Source organism: Gossypium hirsutum, chromosome A11 (genome assembly GCF_007990345.1).
Source record: "Gossypium hirsutum isolate 1008001.06 chromosome A11, Gossypium_hirsutum_v2.1, whole genome shotgun sequence".
Lineage (NCBI taxonomy): Eukaryota > Viridiplantae > Streptophyta > Magnoliopsida > Malvales > Malvaceae > Gossypium > Gossypium hirsutum.
The window spans coordinates 21476167-21497295 of record NC_053434.1 but is presented as its reverse complement, the minus strand read 5'-3'; the positions used below and the strand labels follow the sequence as shown (position 1 = coordinate 21497295).

The 21129-nt window shown below is 33.5% G+C and overlaps 1 long non-coding RNA gene across 4 annotated transcripts; it reads left to right on the top strand.

The window, feature by feature from the left end:
- The first annotated feature begins 17118 nt into the window (after positions 1-17118).
- Positions 17119-21129, top strand: LOC107912708 (uncharacterized). 4 transcript variants are annotated; one of them, XR_005904924.1, is made up of 4 exons: positions 17119-17673; positions 19147-19514; positions 19600-19725; positions 20973-21129. It is a non-coding gene; the product is annotated as an uncharacterized lncRNA (long non-coding RNA). The 4 variants fall into 4 exon arrangements; XR_001688257.2 differs by lacking the exon at positions 20973-21129 and having other exon boundaries at positions 19600-19837; XR_005904923.1 differs by lacking the exon at positions 20973-21129 and having other exon boundaries at positions 17121-17673; positions 19198-19514; positions 19600-19837.

Genomic DNA, 21129 nt, shown 5'->3' with positions numbered 1-21129 from the left:
ACTAGAATTTGTATTAACGTCATAAATGTCAAACCTTGTATTTATTCACTTATTTACTTTAATTTTTTGTTGTATGATCATGTTTAAAAACTTTAAAGAAAATTATTTTTTTGAAAAATTACATAAAAATAAATAACGCTAGTCATTTTTTTTAAAACTTAACTCGAACAAATATATTCGATTCGATTCGATTCGAATTCCATCTCACTCGATCGATTCGAGAAAATTTCAAATAAAGTTAGGATGATAAAATAAGATTCGAAAACTCGATTAACTCAAAAATTTTCGATTCGATTCGATTCGATCGAATGCTCACCCCTAGTTCTCGCATTGAATCTTTTGGCTCCCAAGTAGCCTCTTCAATGCTATGATTCCACCACAACACCTTCACAAAGGGAATAGACTTCCTACATAAGACCTTAACGTCATGATCTAGAATGTGAACAGGCTCCTTCTCGTACCTCAGATCCGGTCTAATCTCAATCTCCTCCACAGGCATAATGTGCGTAGGATTAGAGTGGTAGCGTCTCAACATCGAGACATGGAACACGTCATGAATACGATCTAACTCTAGAGGTAGCTCTAACCGATATACGACTAGCCCTACTCGCTTTAGAATCTAGTACGACCCAATAAACTAAGGGCTCAGCTTACCCTTGCGACCGAACCTCAGAACCTTTTTTCATGGTGAGACTCTAAGGAAAACCATGTCCCCCATAGAATACTCGATTTCCTTTCTCTTCAGATCAGCATAGGACTTCTGTCTATCAGAAGTCGCTTTCAGACGTTCTCGAATCAAACGGACTTTATCCTCAGTTTTTGATACTGAATCCAGACCCAGAACACGTCGCTCACCCAACATAGTCTAGCATAAAGGAGTGCAACACTTACGACTATAAAGTGCCTCATACGGTGCTATCTGTATACTTGACTGATACTGTTGTTGTAAGCGAACTCTGCCAAGGGCAAGTACTCCTCCCGACTACCTCGGAAATCCATAACACACCCTTTTAACATATCCTCCAGTATCTGAATCACCCTCTCTGTCTCAGGATGAAATGTAGTACTGAAGTCAAGTCGCAAACCCAAAGCCTTATGGAGCTTCCCCAAAAATCGAGACGTAAAACGAGGATCCCTATCAGAAATGATCGAGACAGGTATCCGATGCAACCTTACTATCTCAAAAATGTAAAGCTTGGCCAACTTTTGTAGATAGAAGTCAGTCCTAACCGGAATGAAATGTGCGATCTTGGTCAATCGGTCCACAATGACCTAAACAGAGTCCTTAGTGGGTGTTAGGGGAAACCATTAACGAAGTCTATCTTACTTACTCCCATTTTCACATCGATATTTTCACTGGCTGTAGCAAACCCGACGATAACTGATGCTCAGCCTTAACCTGCTGGCACGTCAAACAACAGGCAACGAAGTCGGTAACCTTACGTTTCAACCCTGGCCACCAGTATAACTCTCGAACATCTTTATACATCTTGTTCCCACTAGGGTGCATAGCGTAAGGACTACTATGCGCTTCCCTCAGAATCGACAGTCGCAAATATTCTTCATTAGGTACACAGATCCTACCTCGAAAACACAGTACCTATCACTATTCAACCCAAAATCTATAATAGTCCCAGTCTCAACCTGACGAAATAGCAATTGAAGAGACTCATCTCCTAACTGCTTATCCTTAATCTGAACTAGTCATGTCAGTCTAACCTGCAACTCAGACAGGAGACTCCTATCGTAAAAAAGGCTCAATCGAGTGAACATTGCTCTCAGATCGGTCACAGCCCTACGACTTAATGCATCGGCCACCACATTGGCCTTTCCAGGGTGATACTCAATACTGCAGTCATAGTCCTTGAGCAGCTCAACTCATTGACGCTGCCTAAGATTTAACTCCTTCTGAGTGAGGAGATACTTGAGGCTCTTATGATCAATGTAGATGGTACACTTCTCTTCATACAAATAATACCTCCAAATCTTAAATGCGAAGACCACTGCAGCCAGCTCTAAATCATGCGTCTAATAATTAGCCTCATGAGTTTTAAGCTATCGAGACACATAGGCAGTTCCTTACAGTCTTGCATCAAGACGCAACCTAAACCCACATGTAACGCATCACTGTAAACCATGAAGTCCCTACCAAGCTCAGGATGCATCAGAACCGGAGCCTGAGTCAAAATTGACTTGAGTTTCACGAAGCTCTCCTGCTGCGTGTCAGTTCAAACGAAAGGAACTCCTTTACACAACAACTTAGTCAACGGCGCTACGATCAACAAGAACCCCTCTACAAAGCGTCGGTAATACCCTGCTAGTCCCAAAAAACTGTAGATTTTTGACACACTTTTTGGCTGTTTCCAATCCATTACAGCCTCAATCTTACGAAGATCCACTCGAATCCCCTCAGCAGAAACTACATGACCCAGAAATGTCACTTCCCGAAGCTAGAACTTACACTTGCTGAACTTCGCATACAACTGTTTCTCACAAAGGATCTGCAGAACCACTCTTAACTGCTCGTCGTGCTTGTCCTCAGACTTATAATACACCAAAATGTCATCGATGAACACCACCACAAATCGATCCAAGTAGGGTAGAAACACATGGTTCATCAAGTCCATAAATGCCGCTGGTGCACTAGTCAATCCAAAAGGTATGACTAGAAACTCGTAATGCCCATAACGAGTTCTAAATGCTGTCTTATGCACATTGGCCTCCTTTACCCTCAGTTAATGATAACTTGACCGCAGATTGATTTTGGAGAACACAAAAGCCCCTTTGAACTGATCGAATAAATCGTCTATCCTCGAAAGTGGGTACTTATTCTTAATCGTCAACTTGTTCAATTAACGGTAGTCGATACACATTCTCGTTGTACCGTTCTTCTTCTTTACAAACAGAACAGGTGCTTCCTACAGAGACACACTGGGACGAATAAACCCACGATCCAACAGCTCTTGAATTTGAGCCTTCAGTTTCGCCAGCTCCTTCGGTACCATTCGATAAGGGGCGGTAGACACCGGAGCTTGACTAGGGATCAACTCAATCCCAAATTCTACCTCATGACTCGGAGGCAATCCTGGTAGTTCCTCTGAAAAAAAATCTAGAAAGTCCCTCACAACACAGGTGTCCTTAATCGGTAAGTCTACAGAATCAGAGACACTGATGTAGGCAAAAATGCCTCACATCCTTTCCTCACCAGTTTCTCTACTACCAATACAGATATCATATTAGACAAATAATTTTGTCGTTCACCAATCACGACTATCTCGTTATCCTCCTCGGTCTTCAGAATAACCCTATTTTCAGCACAATCCAGACTTACACGATACTTCACCAACCAATCCATATCCAGAATTAAGTCAACTTTCTAAACGGAAGTTCCATCAGATCAACCAGAAATATCATTTCTTGAACTGCCAACGGAATGTCCCTAAACAATTTACTAACCCTAATAGACTGCCCCAATGGACTCACCATTGAAATCTCACTGGAAGCGCTCACCTACGATATTCCCAAAGTCTTAGACACAGAACATGCAACGTAGGAATGTGGAAAACCTATGTCTATCAGAGCAACATAAGGTACATTAAAGATTAAGAACGTATCCGTAATGACGTTTGGAGCGTCTCCATCCTCATGACGACGTGAAGCATACACAAGCGCAGGCTGCCTCGCCTCAGTCAGCCCAGTACCTCGGCCCAGTGCTCTCTGTCCTTGGCCCATACCGTTAGCACCCCTAGCCTGACCTCGGCCCCTAGGTGGCTGCTGAACTACCCTCAGTGGCTGTACAGTCTCAGTAGTCGGAGCTTGCATCTGATTAGTCCTCAATAGAAAGTTCTTAAAACGATGATCCGTATACCCATATCTAAAACAAGCTCCAATAGACCTCCAACACTCTCCCGGATGGCGTCTATGACAAAGCTGACAAATCGCCACCTCAGCAGGTGCAACAATAGGCCCAACTTTCACGGGCCTATCAGATCTAGCCTTTTTCTTAGGCCTCACCCAGGATTTGAAGACTCTACATCCCTCTTAGCCTTCCCTCTGTCACGGTTCTAGAGCTCAGCGCGCTTAACCTCCTCCGTAATCTTGGCTTTCTTGACCAACACGGTAAACTCATGCTCCCTTTGAGGAGTTATCAGGACCCTCAAGTTATCCCTAAATTCGTCCTCAAAATGAACGCAACGCTTATACTCAGTCGCCACCATGCCTCGTGCATTACGGCTCAGCATCAGAAAGTCGGCCTCTTACTCAGCCACCGAACGGTCTCTATGAGTAAGATTCAGGAGCCCACGCCTCCTAGCGTCAATATAACTAGCCCCCATATACTGACTCTGAAAAGCTGTCTTAAACAAATCCCATGTCAGACTGTCAGGCTGAGGGCCATCTCTAACCGTCAGCCACCATTGATATGCTTCATCGCAAAGCAACGAAACAGCCCCCTTGAGCTTCTGCTCGACAGTAAAATCAAGATCATCCATAATATACTCCGTGGCCTCTATCCAATACTCAGCCACATTAGAAGCAATTCCAGCAATGCCCCTAAATTAAGGCTAGTGACTACAATATTTTGTGCTTTAGGTTGAATTTCTAATAAATGCTAGTGACTACAATATTTTGTCTACTGCATGGACTACGTCAAGGACTTCGTCTTAGTTAGAAATATTTAGGCTTGTGTTACATAATAACATATCATTAATGACATCTGACAGTTTGAACCCTAACCCACCCACATTACGCAGTGCGTACAATTACCTCTAGCTACACATGTAATGATTAGATTTTTAATGGTACTAGAAAATATGATTTTAGAATCCCATTTCGGTAAGCCAAGTTTGTAAGATTTAAATATAAACATTTACGGGCTTAATGTATTAATATATTAAAGTTTGGTTCGATAATTGTGTCGAATTAATAGTTAATTAAGGCTTAAGGACTAAATTGTAAAGTCCAATCACTAGAGAATTTTAATTGACAAAATGCTTGAGGACTTAAATGACAATTAACCAAAGGAAGAAAATGGTTAATAAACTATTATAAAGTAAAATTTATTGGATGATGATGCCATATTCCATTATGATTAAATAATTGTTAAATTAAGTTAATAAAACTAAGTTTAAAACAATTAAACTAGGTTAATTACTATCAATTATAGTATAAAAAGTGACTTAGTGGGAAAAACCCACCATTTCCTTCATCAACTCACCATCCACCATTGTTGAATCCAAATAAAAACCAATTTTGGATGTTTCAACATTTGGCCACTTAATTTCGTATGAAATTCAAGTCTTTTTCTTGTAATTTTTATAGATTTGAGGTCATGAAAGCTTAATTTAACTAGTCTATGTTTCAATTTGTAAAACTGTTAAAGTTTTAGAACGTTTCAATAATTTATTTCTTGAAGAATTAGACTTGAAATTGATAGATTTTAAGCTTAGATTATGAAAATGACTAGATTGTAAAGTTTAATTGTTAGTTTCGTACCTTAAGGACCAAATTGAAGAAAATGAAAAATTGTTATGAAATTTCAGAAAGAATTGGGAGTAGAGTTCCCTTAATGAATATATGCGAAATCAAATTTTAATCCGAAGCTAGGACTCGAAAGTTATGACTATCTTGAGTTCAAAGACTAAATTGAATAAAATGTGAAATTTTAGGGGTATTAAAAAATGAGTTCATATAGGTTCATTCATATCATGAAATAATATGAAAGTGTTTAGTATTGATTGATTGTATAAAATAATTGTATAGATCAAGATTTGGATCCAAGTGGAGCTAATAGGGGAAAAACTAAAGTTGCAATTAGTCCTTGAAATATCCATTCTTTTCATGTTTTGAACAAGTAACTTCATATGTAACTTACTATTTTTTTATGTATGATTTTATGATTGATTTCTTATATATAAATGTATGTATGTTTGAATATAATTGATTATTTGTGAATTGACATGAAAGGCTAGAAATGGACCAAATTAAAATGTTTTGTGAGAATTGGTTATTTCATATTGGTATATGATTCAAATGTGAAAGTTTGATTTGTTACAAGCGTATATATGAAATATGTTATACGCACAAAGTATGATATTAAAAATAGATAATTCTAAGGATATGTGATACTTATATATGTAAAAGATGTCCATATGAACTTAGTAAAGGGTTAGGATATGATTGGCATGCCAATAGAGTCTTACGCATGCTTGTATGAGATATGTGATTATACGAAGATTGTCACAAGTTTATCGAGATCTAACATTTGTTATGGATCGTTGAGTTTTATATGTCTCCATGGAGACCCTGGTGTGGCGGAGGGATATATTAACATTTGAACATGTGTATTGTGCCTACGGGCTTCGCACTTCGGTGCCCTGGAGTGGTGTAGTTTGCCCATGTACCCGGTTCTATTTGCTTGAGTTTCATCATGCGAAATAGTATAAACGAAATTGAAAGCTTGAAAACATGATGAAATGAACTTGTTAAACAATTGAAATGCTATTGAAATGATTTAAGTGTGAATGTTACATAATTATGTAATGATAATAGGGAATGGGATTGAAATGAATTATGAAGGAAAAACTTACACTTATGAATTATTGGATGAATATATTTTATGATCGGTTATATGTACCTTGGTGAATTGATATACTTTGAGTTGCTTATAATGTTTAATGTCATGGACATATATATGTATAAATATATGCTCAACTTGTGAATGTTGTAAAGTGCTATGATTTAGCTAACATTATGCCAAACTAAGGTAACTAACATGCTTAGGTGAAAATAAGTTAAGCACAATACTTTTCATTTGAACTTACTAAGAATTCTATATGCTTAATCTCGTTGTTTTCTTTCCTCCTGTAGAACATCACCTTGCGGAACTCGCTAAGTCGAATTGTCTTGAAGCTCACGCTATCACTGGTTTGGTAGTTATATGGTTATTTTGAATTCAAGGTTTTGGCATGTATATAAGGGTATTAGTGTGTACCTTGGCATTTTAAAAAAGTTTACTACTTGGAAAATGTAACATAAACCATCTTATTTAATATGTTTCCTTTGTGACTTGGTAAACGTATGGTATTAGTCATGTTTCATGTTAGAATAAGTAATGATATATGCTTATATGTTTGAAATGTGGAATGATATAAAATGAGGTAGAAAAGGTAGCTAAGTAAATGAATGGTTGAAATTGATATATTTGAAAGTGATTTTTGGAAGTATGTTTGAAATATGTAATTGGTACATGATTGTTGATATTCATGCTTAAGTCCTATGAGTCATTGATGCATATCCTGTATAGAAATGTATGTATTGAAGTTTAATGGCATGTTATGAAATGAATTGATTTTGAAAAGGCTAAGCTCATGTTTGAGTTAGTTTTAAATGGAATTGGCTAGGTGATTTTTTTTTTGCATGAAATGACATGAATTTGAATTTGTTTTGATGGTGTAAGGTTGTATGAATTAATTAGGTAGTATTGCATATCTTGAAATGGAACCAAAATGGTATTTTTTGTTATTTCAAAAAATAGGGTACTCATCATGACCACCAACTTCCAACGTCATAACGTGATGTTGACAGTAAATGACATTGTGATATTGGTAAGTATGAAGTCATGACGTGACTTACTAAGTAGGTGACGTCACGATGTTAGCCCAAAAGTTTTCTAATTTGTCGTAATTTGATACGTCAAATTATGCTCTCCATTACACTTGAAGAGCTTATTCTCAAACAATTTGGATATCTTTTTCATGTTTTTATTTGGTTTTAGCTTTTCGCTTAAATAATTGATTTTGTGTGATTTATATTATTTTTGAGAGCCGAGTTGGTCAAATGCATCATAGAAAACCTAACGAGTTGATTGAGTGTTGTAGGGAGTTGATGGTGGCTCAAACGTAAAGAAAACATCACCCAAAAGGGGGATATCGTGATATAAAGCTTGGAAATCGTGATACCTCTGGAAATGTTGAAACGAAAAGAATTGAGGTCATATTCAGTGGTATCTGTTGGAAAATCAGGTTTGGAAAACGCAATAGAAAATAAATTTAGAAAAAAACCAGAGTTTTAAATAACTTTTTCAAAATAAGAACTTGGTTGTGATATCTAAAGTAGTAAGCACTTAATTAAAATTGTACCTTCTCGATTTGTATAGGATGAATGCTTCGACCGAGTAGTCTTCTCGGTTATCCTCAAGCTCATGTCTGTCGAGTGTGGGCTCGCTTTGAATAAAAAAATTCGCAAAAATTACTAGTGGGGTAATTTCATAATTTCTATAAATTTTTTGGGCCAAGTTGTAATAAGAAAAATATTTCTATAAATTTTATGAAATAATTTCTTTAGAGAATTTTCTTTCTACAACTTTCTCTTGAATTCAAGCGAGTCAATAATGACCCAAGGCTCTCTTTATATAGGAAGAGTTTAGAGAATTCAACTATGATTAAACTTAACCACTTTAATATTAAATTAATATAATATTTATCATAGATTAAATTTAATATTAAATATTATTAAATTAATAGAATATTTATTTACAAGATAAAAATTAAATTAAATTTAATATTAAGATAATCACTTTAATATTAAATTAATAAAATACTATTAAGATAAGTATTAAATTAAATTAAATATTAAATCTATTAAAATAATATTTTTTTGGAATAGTTAATCTGAAATCAAATTCTCTGATAGAGTCCTAGTAGGAATGTAATTCTTCCACTGCTCAATCACCACAGACCCACCACTGCCGGCCATTTGCCGGCCATCGAAATATTGTTGTTGCAGCTGCTGGTTTGGTTGGGCCAATGACGGTTTGGTCTAGGCCAATGACTTTCCGACCAATCCGGTTCAACCAGTCCGGTCCAACCACAGGTTGGACCGTCAGTCTGGTTTCACATACCAAGCCCGATTCGACCAATTTTTGGGTTTTGGTCTCAATTTTGGGCTCCTGGGCCCAATTTACAATTGTAGGTCTAATTTTCAAGTTCAATTACCTATTAGGCCAATTGTCTAACTTGAAAACTATTTTTCAAAAATATCATATTAATTTTAATTAATTTGATTAATTTAATTTAATTTTTTCAAAATTAATTTTCCCAAAAATCATTTAGATTTTTCAAATTAAGTTTTTAAGAAAAAAATTTAATCAAATTTTCTAATTGAACAATTTTTATGACCACCCAATTTAATTCCACATTAAATAAATCAACTCAATTAAATTATTCCCAAATTCGTAGAATTTTCTTCTAATTCAAAAGTAGTCTGATCGAGCTTTTGTTAGCTAGTAGATAGACCTATCAGACATACACAATTAGGCTCTAGTAATTGCAATTATGCCCAGAAGCATCGTTCCGATAATTCATAATCATTTAATAATGGAGTCAATCTACAAGAAGTACCATGATTGAAAACTCCTTATTGTATGCTCTTTATGAAACCAATTCATTCAACTTCTTTGTCCAACGGCATCGCCATGTGTCTGTTACCCTCATATGAAATCTTTGATTCCTTTGAGTTAAATCCGTTCACTCAATACAATCCTCTTTTATCTTATTATCACCATTGTGTCTTCTTAATGATTAATATGATAACTGTCAAAAAATGATTGTGATATATTGTTCGTTTGAGAACAAGCAACTGATGGCCATGTTCCATATTTATCAATCCACACAATGCCAATGGGAGGATATCATTAACTTTTTAATTAAGCTATGAATTCCACTGTTGCTAGAAAAATCATGCCATACACAAGTCATGTACCCAACATACCGGCTATCGAATCAGTCATCTTTAGAGCATAAGTCACCACTTATATTAAAGCACATGAGCTACATAAGCATGGTCAATGACTAACTCAGGATTTAGGTAAATCACACCATGAATGTCATAAGTGAATTAATTCACAAATGGATTTAGAATTAATTCATCTCAGGTTCAGTCCAATGTATCATTCTGCCAATGAATACATCTATGTTTCTATCCGTGGAGTCAATTGCTCCAATAGCCAAGACTAGTCATCTTCTCAATTGGAATTGTAGATGACATAATAATCTTTTTCATCATTTGAATCAAATGCTCGCTTTGAATCATTTACAGGATAATAGACTCGTTTAGATTATCTACTGAAGTAAGTTGTCTTTCTCGCAATGTAAACATTCTTACAATGCCACTTATCATCAATTTGAACTTAGATAATCAATGAGCTAATATTTGCTTGTCACAATTTCACTATGCATATAAAATATGAAAAACAAAAATACAAAAGATATAACAGTAAAATGTAAAATTTATTTATTCATCATTCAAATACATAGAAAACAGTTACATGTTTACTACAATATGTGCACATTTCCCAACAAGTATCACAATACCAGCCATGGGTATTGCGATACCGAGACACCCAAAGACCTTCCTTTTCAAGACTGTCGTGGTTATTGCGATACCAAAGCCTGGGTATTGCGATATCTCTGTCGAGCGGAGATAAAATATTACTGTAGGGGTAGTCTTTGTCCAACCTCAACACCAATCAAAAATAGACGTTGAAGGGCATTTTGGTTACAAAAATTGGGTTGTATAAACTGAAAAGTTAGTTTTTGGCTGGATAGAAAACACATTTTTTTTACATTCTTAAAATTCTATCATCTTTTTAGCTTAGACTTTAGTTACTTTCTTTATCTTTTTAGGGTTTAAACTTTAAATTTTTTGGTTTTTGGTTAAGTAGTTAGTTAGTTAGTTAGTTAAGTTTACTGTAACTTGATGCTAATTGCTATTTAATACCTTAAACTTTCTTTGTATTTTCACTTTAATCTTTACCTTTAATATAACTCAGCCTTATTTTATTGTACCTGATAAAGATATTATCTTTTATGTTTTTACTTGCTACCATTATTGTTTTATTCAAGCTTTTGCAAGAAAGCTTAAGTTTTTCTTTTCAACGTCTCTTTGAGTTTACTTTGATGCATAGTTTGCTTGAGTGTTGGATGTTTATCTGTTTAAAATGAATATGAGTAGCTAAATCTTAGGTGGTTGGTTGATGAAAATGTTGTTTAGTTGATTTTTGGTTCAGGACTAAATCGTAAAATCTGAGCCAAATTAAATAGACTTCAAAACTTAAGATTGATGCCCCTAAGGGAAAATTTAAATGAGTGAGACCGAGAGGAGATCTCATTGAACATCAATTTGATAGTCTTGAATTAGTTTAGTAAGGTTGAGAGATATACCAAACTAATTTTTCTAACTTAGTAAAATTGAGACTGAGAGGTAAAATTAAGCCAATTTAGGAGTGCAAGTGATTTAGATCCCTAATTCTAAGGTAAATTAACAACATAGAAGTCAACCAACTATTGTCTATTATTGAGTTGTTGATTTCATAATTTTTCTTGTTTTACAATTTAATTATTTTCTATTTTAGGTAATTAATTAGCACAATTAACCACAATTATGTTCTTTCGTAATATGACACTTAATGAGTAGTTATCTAGACTCCTTAATTGCATGCCAATTTTTTAGGGATCAGTTAATCCCTGACTCTTGTGGGTTCGATCCTTGGAATACTTGGGTGTTCCATTGAACATTACAAATATTACAACTGACCTGCCACACTTGCAGATACCGCATTATATTAGATTGTTTAGTGTTGATTCTCTACTTGGTGTTCACACGCAGGTGGCGGAAGCGATTATTTTTAAACTTTAAAATTTCATCCTAATTCAAGAGTTAGCAATAGAGCTTTCATAAGATCGTGTGGGTTCCAAAAATGATCGTATAACATATTATGAATGTAAATATTAGTTATATATGTGTTGATTGATCAAATGTTGTTTAATTGTAATTGATATGAAATTGTTCCGTCAATGGTTGTAGCATCTCGTAGCTTAGACCCAACGATCGGGTTGAGTATGGGGTGTTACAACACATATAAAGTTTCCATTTGTTTTCATCATGAACTCACTAGAAATAATGCATGATTCTGTCAATTTCCTTTATTATACCTTTAGGTGCCTTCACACATGAAAAATAATATAAGGGATTAATGTTCTAATTGATTGGATTACTTTAACCCTATTTTGTTGTAATAAGTGCCTAGTTTAAGTGCTTAGCTTTCCATCCAACTAATTATTGCTTCATTTTCTTTTTCGATTCAAACACCCAAGCTGAAGTCCCAACTACTTACTTGGTCGAGCCATTGTTTGCACACCCAATATACTAAAAAACTACCACTTCTTATTTTTCTTACCCGACTAGCTTAAGAACAACTTTAACTTCTTATGATTAGTTGCTAGTCCTTATAATTGGTGACCTTTTCTATTAAGTATTTGATCATCTGACATGAATTCACGTAGCATTAAAGAAAAAGTAGTAGTCATCAGCAAACAAGAAATGTGAGATGAGACTATATTGTTTATTGATCCTAACACCTTAGATTTCATTCCTTTCTTTAACATGTATCAACATGTGAGACGATATATTTTGACATTGACAGGATCACCTTGGTGTAAACCATGATTTGGTTGGAATGATTCTATAGGATTATTATTTAACAAAACCTGATAGGAAAATGTGCTTACACACTAAAGAGTTAGTTGCCTTGATTTTTCATTAAAGCCCATATGTGTTCTAAAACACATAGCAAGTAATCCTAGCTTACCCTATCATAACCTTTACACATATCAACTTTCAAAGCATCCAATATACCTTTGCCTTGTTTGTTCTAAAAAATTATTTGTAACAATTCATTCCCTAATAAAATATTATCCATAATATTTTTTCCTGAGATAAAAACATTTTAAAACAATGCTAGCAGATCTCCCATAACCAACTTGAGTTGATTAACTAATACATTGGCACAAATTTTATATGCAACATTGCATAAACTAACCTAAAGTTAGAGACAAATTTCTATTGATGTCCTTTAGGAATTAAACTTATCACAATCCTATTCAACTCTTTTAGTAAGAATCTCAAAATTAAAAACCCTAAATATGTCTAGATTGTAAGTGGCCTAACAATATCCTAATATTTTTTTTATGAAAGATTATTGGTTTACCATCAATACCTGGAGCTTTAAGTGAAAAAAATATGAAATACAACATTTTTTACCTTTGCATCCATACAAAAAGCCTCTAGTACAACCTTTTGTTGCTACAATAGAGTTGGCACCTCTAAGCTACAAATGACCGAATTAATTTCCTATTTAGTACATTTGTGTGGAACATCATAAATCTTCTAAAAATATTTGACAAATAATTGATGTAGAGCATGTAACAACCTAAATTTTTAATTTCGGCTTTGTGAATTTTGACACAAATCTGTATCTGCTTCAGTGGTTAAGTGTTCTAGGTGTATGTGTGAGGTCCTAAGTTCAAGCCATGTCTTTGGAAAAATTGTCTTTCTTCTAAATCGAAGCCCTACCTTTGGTTAGTAGGCTTTTAAGTAATTATTTGTAAACACTTAACAAAATGGGCCTGCAGGTTTGGTGGATAAGTGGAATGTTAATAGGCTGGAAGTCCTATGTTTAATTCTTTGCGTGGGCAAATGTGTTTATTTTTGCTCAGTGGTGTCTAAGAGTTTAAGTTTCAATAGACAACTGAGTAGTGGATATGTGAGAGTTGAGGGAAAAGTGGTAGGTTATCAAAAAATCTGATTTGGAACTCTATTGGGTTCTTTCCTCTTTCCCCAATTCAGACGTTTTGCCTATCCCTTTTTCCCTCTGCCGAATCTTCATTTTTCTCCCCCTCTCTTTCTTTTTCGAATTCTGTAATCAAGATCATATCCTTTTTGTGCCACGTTTCATCATGCGTGTTCAATAAGTAACGATTTTGCCTATTTTCGATTGTTTCTTGGTTAGTTTCTAAAAAGATGGTTTTGGTATTTTTGGTTTAGGTGAAGGACAATAATCGTTTTGTGTTGTTGCGAAGATTAGAGCATTAAGGACTTTGGTTTATCGTCGGTAAGTGTTGATTTTGAGTTTTTGATCCGCCTTCAAATTTGGAGTCATGATTAATAGTAAATTAAGGACTAATTGTAGTGTGAATTGATCAATATTTAGGTTCTGAAGTGCTCAAGGTTGTTTTAGCATCGTTTTGATACGAGGTGTGTACTCGATAGGGCAGAAAACGAGATTCGACGAAAGCTAAAGTATTCTGTCAACGCCACACGGGCGTGTGGTCGCCCGTGTAGTAGGCCGTGTAGAGAGACACGGCTATGTGATTAACAAGCTAGGCCATGTGGGCACTACAAGGCCGTTTGATGGCCAGGTAAGCCGTGTGCAACATACGGGCTAGACTGAATTGGGCTGTGGAGGCCACACGGGCGTGTGGAATTTTGGGCCAGGCCATGTGATCCACACGGCCAAGTCCAATTTAGGCCGTGTTGGCCCACACGGGCAAGCCACATGGGCGTCTGAGCCCATGTTTCTGAAAAGTTTCTTAAGGTTGCACGAATCGCCCAAGTCGACTGTGAACCTACTATAGGGTCACTAAGCATTACTTAGACCCTATTTGCGTGAACTATCTGTATGATATCTGAACTGAACATGTGTTTTGATCTGAATGTATGGACTGTTAACTGCATAATAGCATAACATCTCATGTATGTTGTATTGCATCGGGGTGGGTTGATGATATTTGGAGGACATGTTCTGAAAGGTTCTTAAGCCGGTTATCTGGTAGCTCAGCTGCAAATTTCTGATTGTATGCCGCATTTCGGTACAACATGGTGTGTAGAGATGTCAGAGATAGTGTGTAGAAGCTGGTGGGTAAGATTCTGATTTTTGATTTCTGTTACCGCATACCGTATCTGAGATTGGTCGAGGCCTTAATTTATATCAGAGACTGTATCTAATTGGGTTAAGGCCCAAATTGAATCTGTAATGGGCTCAGGCCCAGACTATATTTTGACTGTATTCTGATGTGTATCTGTATGCATACTTTCGGTGGGGATTACACATTGAGCTGACGAAAACTCACCCATTTTTCAGTTAATCTATATAGGTAATCCCCAGTCTTAGACGGTTCGGTGCGGCGGAGGACTCGACGATGGCCACCACTGTTTTGTACTGCTTTAATCCAGTTTTTGAATTTACATTATTTTTGGGTATTGCTGTGTAATTTTGGGACTTTGGACTCATTGGTTTTAAATTTTAGATTTTTAACTGCTTTACGGCTTTATTATAGCTAGATGGTAAAAACTCGATTTTTGCTAAAAGTAAAGGTTTCCCTTAACAAGAACGATTTTTCAAAAATAAATGTTTCCAAAGCTTCCGCTCAAAAGATAAGATTTTAGACGTAGCAAAGAACATGCATTTGGTTCCTAATTAAAATAAAGGTTAAATAACTGGAATGATTTTAATTTGATAAACTCATTTTCAAATTCCATTTCATGTGACATCATCAGAATCGACCATAGTGTTTAGGCCGGGTTTGGGTGTTACAGAGCAATTTAATCCTTCACCCAGATCCTATTCTTGTCCACAATCCGCAAAATATGATTAAAAGCTCCTTTTCTCATAGTCGTAGCGTGAAAAACTTGGTATTCTTGACGCCTTGTTCTTACTTTGCCAAAATATGTTCTATTCCATTGTCTTTTAACTTTTCTTTGCAATCTTAAGTTTACACGTCAAAAATAGACCAGTGATCCCAATAGTCTAGCTTCCCATGATTAAGCAATAATACTCTGACATTGTATATATGTGTCCAATATTATTTCAAAGTGTTAAGGTTGGGAACAATGACTAAGTTAGAAATTTTTTTAGGGGGCCAAAATTTAGTTGTAATTTTTACGATAGTAAAAATACAATTTCACCATTTTAATAGCCTATATATTTATAATTTTTAAAGGATTAAATAAAATTTTTAATCACTTTCAGGGAGCAAAGTGCAATTTTACCTTTCTTAATTTAAAATTTTAAAAATTTTAAAGGGCTTAAATGAAAATTTTCCATTTTAGGGGGGACCGGGGCCCCTGTCAGCCTCCTTAGCTACGCTCATTACTAGGAAGCAAATGGTGAATGGTAATGTGTGTATAATGACATTGGACCACGATCCAAGACAGTAATAGGTAAATTTATGAGGGTTACATTTTTTAACATTCTTCATATTATTAATCAATCCCTAATTTAGTAATTCTCAAACTACCTCTTCTCCCGCTCGATTATTCATCCACGTAAAGTGTTATCCCTTATTCTCAATCTCCCCTACAACTATCCAAACATTCTTGGAATCCTTAGGTCATTGTATTTCAAAAGATATTTTATCATTTTTTTGTGGAAAATATTTTATCCTCTTTTAAGTGTAGCATAATCAAAATCTAGCCCATCAATTACGGGGTAATTGAAGTAATCAAAGCGTATTTTTCTTTTAACATAGTTTTAAATTAATTCAATATATATTTATTGATGTAACATTTTTTTAACAATTAGTATAGCATATTTAATCTCTATTGCTTTTTCATATCAATTAAAATACAACTCATACATTTCACACACACACAACTAAATTATCATGTACTTATGCCACACATTCATCTCATGTCTTGAAAATGGGATAAATATCTCTTTTTTTTTGGTATTTTACATATTATTTTACCATTCATATTAAGGGTTCGTGATTTCTTATCCCAACAATAACAAAAAATTAATCACATTTATTTAGATGCCTTACTTTTATTTATTTTTCGTTCAATAATATTTTCTATGTCCAAAATGCCAACCAAATATAACTTTTATATTTTATACATTTATACCTCATTCTTATTTTTTTTAAAAAATTAAAAGTGAAAAAGTAAATTAAAAATAAAATATAGTTAAACCCTAACACCATGTTTGGTTGGGGGAATGGGGGATTCGGCTCAGGGCTTATTCAATTCTAAACAATATTTCTTTTGTTTGGTTCAATTTTTTACTAGTGAATCATCATTCCACGTAGGCCTCTATTACGGGTGAGCATTGAATACCCATTCAGTAGATAGGGCTCTGAATTGCCTATTCTTTGCCATTCGTAATAGCCTAATACTTTCGAAGACAAAAACTCCTTTCATCTGCCCTCTTTATTTTATTTGGATGCTTATGTTACTTTGAGTAACAAAGTTGGAGACAAAATCTACCCCCATTATCGAGTAATTTTCTCTTCATTTTCTTTGTATTTTGTATTTTTTGTTTGAATCTTAGGTCACATTACTTCCGTCGCCAATGCTTGTTTCCATTCTTCAATACCCATTTTATTCACTGAGTAAATCTCTAAATTTACTTATTTAATTTATTATTTTTTTATTGATCAGCACAAAAAAGAAATGGGGACTATTCTTTTCTTTTTAATTTATTGTCTACCAACCCATAGCCTATGCTGGTTTAAGCTTTTATTTTATTTTTACCCCTTTTCTCTCATCTTCTTTAAACTTTCTCAACTTATTTCTGGGTTTCTTTTCCTTATCTTGGGTACCATTTTTTAAATGTAATTTTCACTTCAAGAATCAAGACCCATCGATATAAAACTGCAAAGGTTTTCATTAGTTTTCCATTCATTTTATAGTTAGATTTGATATGAAAAAATGATGAACTTAGTAGGGTGTCTTCTCTGTCTTCATATTTCCTCACACTGTTTTAAATCATCGATCTTCGCCGACCTAAAACAAGAATAAAACATGGATCAAACAATCTCTAATTGTCAAATTAACAAGGTATGTATGTCTTAACAGGTTTTTGTTTTTCGATTTTGATTTTGTTTTTCTAGATTTCATGTTATTTGATTGAAGAAATGTTGATTGACTTTGATTCTTTATTTGAAATTTCTTTGATTCTTGCTTGGTTAATCTATCATTCTTTTAACTCTTTAATTGGATCACAATACTTGATTGACTTTGGGAATTTGGTTTCTAACGTTGCCAATATGTTTAATTCTTGTTGAACAAAAAAAGAAAAAAAAGATATGTTTGATTCTTTTTGGCGCTTTCCATCTTTCTTTTGGTTCTTGGAGTGTTATACCGAATTTGATTAATTTGGTTTCTTTGGTATGATTTCCACTACAACTGAAAACTGATTTGCTTTTGTGATCCTTAAACAAATCTTTTGGTTTGCAATACAATAGCTTGCCTTGAATGCTTATCATTGGCACAATTATAACACCAATGGATAGTTCATGTCTTTCTATAGGCCTTCTATATGGACTATGTAATTGTTTCGATTGTTTGTGGTAGTTCATTAAAAGGGGATATAGAAGCTAAAGATGAAATGGGCTCCCTAAAACAAGTGCTATCTTATAAGGAAATAAAAAATTAAAAGTGATGGACTTATTTATCAACAATGGCTCCGAAAAATCTGTAAAAATCAATGTTAAGAGTGATGGACTTATTTATCAACAATATATTATGGTTTCTAACAGTTGCAAGATAATATAGAATGAGAAAGGACTTGCTTTAGTTGATTGAATTCTCTACCTTTTGCTATTTTTATATTTTATTGTAGAACTTTTTCATGAAATTCACACCTTAAAGGCTCAATTGAAAAATGAAAAATATGACTTCAGAATTACTACATTGGTGCACTTGTTTCCATATTTTGTAGGATCTATTAAATTGAATTTTTTTTTGGAAAAACAAAGACTAGAACATGAAAATTTTTAAGGCAATGATATGGTAACTTATATTTTGGGGTTGGTCATTTCGATTGAAGTGTGTGATGTTATGTTTTTATATATTTGATTATATTTTCTTTCCGATGTAGACAAATAATTGCTTTCATGATTCATTTTGGCTTGTAATTGATATCTTGCCTAACTCTCATTTCCTTTTCTTATAGCTTTCTAAATGCAATATTGTGTTATGTTTTTTTTTCTTTTTAAATTATCATTTTGCAGTTTAGAGCTCTATATTTCAATGTTTTGTTTGTGGTTTTTAGTTCTTCAGTTTCTTAACCCTATTATTGAGGTTTTTTACATTTTTATTATTATTTGATAATGTTAATATCTTTGTTCAATATTGTTTTCTATGTTGAACTATTCTTGCCATCGAAGCATAGTTTAGTTTAGTTTTGTTGTTGATTTATTATTGTTTCCCATAAATTATGGTTGTGACCCAACTAATCAGAAATATGAGCTACTGCTTTTATTTACATTTTAGGTTTCTAATTTTACTTTGCATTTTTAATTAAGATAGTTATGTTAGACTTTTCACAATCAATTGCAACTTCTTCCCAAAATTCTCAAGGCAACAAAAGGAAATGGGTTTCAAAAGAAGATGATGCGTTGGTTGCTTGTATGGTCGACTTACACAATGTTGGAACTTTTAACGCAGATGTGGGATTCAATACCGATTATTTAAATGAGTTAGAAAGAATGTTAGAGAATGTTTTACCTCATGCTATGCTGAAGGCTAGACCTAATCCTGAATCGGGGATTAAGACATTGAAAAAGGAGTAGACAATCATTTACAAATGCTCAGAGGAAAAGACAATAGCGACTTTGGTAGACGAATATAGGTAGATGGTTGTTGCTGAAGATGCTATGTGGAACTCATATATAAGTGTAAGATTATATCTTATATCCTACTTTTATTATCTTATTTTGACTAAACTTATATCTAATGTGAATTTCTTTTTTCTTTTTATAGTGATAAAGAAGCCGGTCAATTCAGACTTCTTAATTCCCCTTATTATGACCAACTTACTTCCATATATGCAAAAGATAAAGCCACTGAAAAATATGTAATAACCCGAAATTTACGGGCACCGGAAAAGTGAGTTATAGGGCCTCCGTCTTAGTGAAATAAGTTTGAAAATAATTATTAAAAATATTTATGAGCCTAGTGGTGTGTCTAATTAGGATCTAATTAGGTGAATTTAGCTTAATTTAGAGTAAGTAATAAAAAGGATTAAATTGAATAAAGGGTAAAAGTTTAATTATAAAGCAATAGAAAATAAAAAGGATTAAAATGGCAATTAAGCCATTGACTACAAATGAGGCGGCATATTGGTGAAATAAAATCAAAGATTATTTTTAGGTTTTATATATTATAATGATTATTATTATGGTTTTATATTAAATTATTATAATTATTAATTAACATTATGGTTTTATATTAGATTATTATTATTAGCATTATTATTAAATAAATTAAATAGAAGACAATTGTATGGTAATAAAACATACATGTGTAAGAATTGTATTGGTACAATTGTAATTTAAATATTTAATTACTTATACTTTAAGTATAAAGATATTTTATAATTATTAATTGTATTAATTAAATCATGAGATTTTTATTTGATAAGCAAATTAGATAATGACATTTGTAACAATATAAATATGTGCACTTGTTATATAATTATTAATTTACTTAATATTAAAATAAAAGATATTTTAATATATGATATTAATATTATATTATGTTAATAAAATAATAAAGCATAAAAAGAATTAAGGAAACAAAGAAACAAAACAAAAGAAACATAAACGAAACAGGGAACAAAACGAAAACAGGGGAAGAAAAAGGGAAAGAAAATAAAAAGGGAAATTGGGATTTTAAAGGTTCAAGTTTAATTGGTAAGCTTAATTAAGTCCTTTTCTCTTAATTTTGATATTTTAGAAGCTTTAAAACAAGTTTTGATGAAATTAAGTTGATAATTCAAGAGTTTATATGTTTCCAAATATGGTTCATGTTGGATAAATTAAGGAATTAGGGATTTAATTGAATGAATTCTAAGTTAGAATTGATTAAGGGATTAAATTGTAAACTAGGCTATAAGTTTTATGTTGAAGGGACTAAATTGAAGAAATTTTGAAATTAGGGAAATATGCTGGAAATTTTATAGTTAAATATAAGTTTAGACAAAATTTGAATAGAAAAGAGAGTGAATTAGATTAAGAAAATAATTAAGTTTAGTTAGGATTAAATTGGGAATAAGGTAGGAATTGTTTAGAAATTTAATTATTTATTATAATTATTGCTGTAAATAATAATATAAATTACTATTATTTTCGTAGCCAACAACGAACCTGAAACGTCAGCATCGAAAGGAAAGGAGAAAGTCATCGAGGACTAAAACGGGAGAATTATGATGTGTATTACTATAACTCAAATTTTAATTATTATTGATTGCTGAAATTTTAATTGTTATGTATGGTAAGTAAGACTTGACGT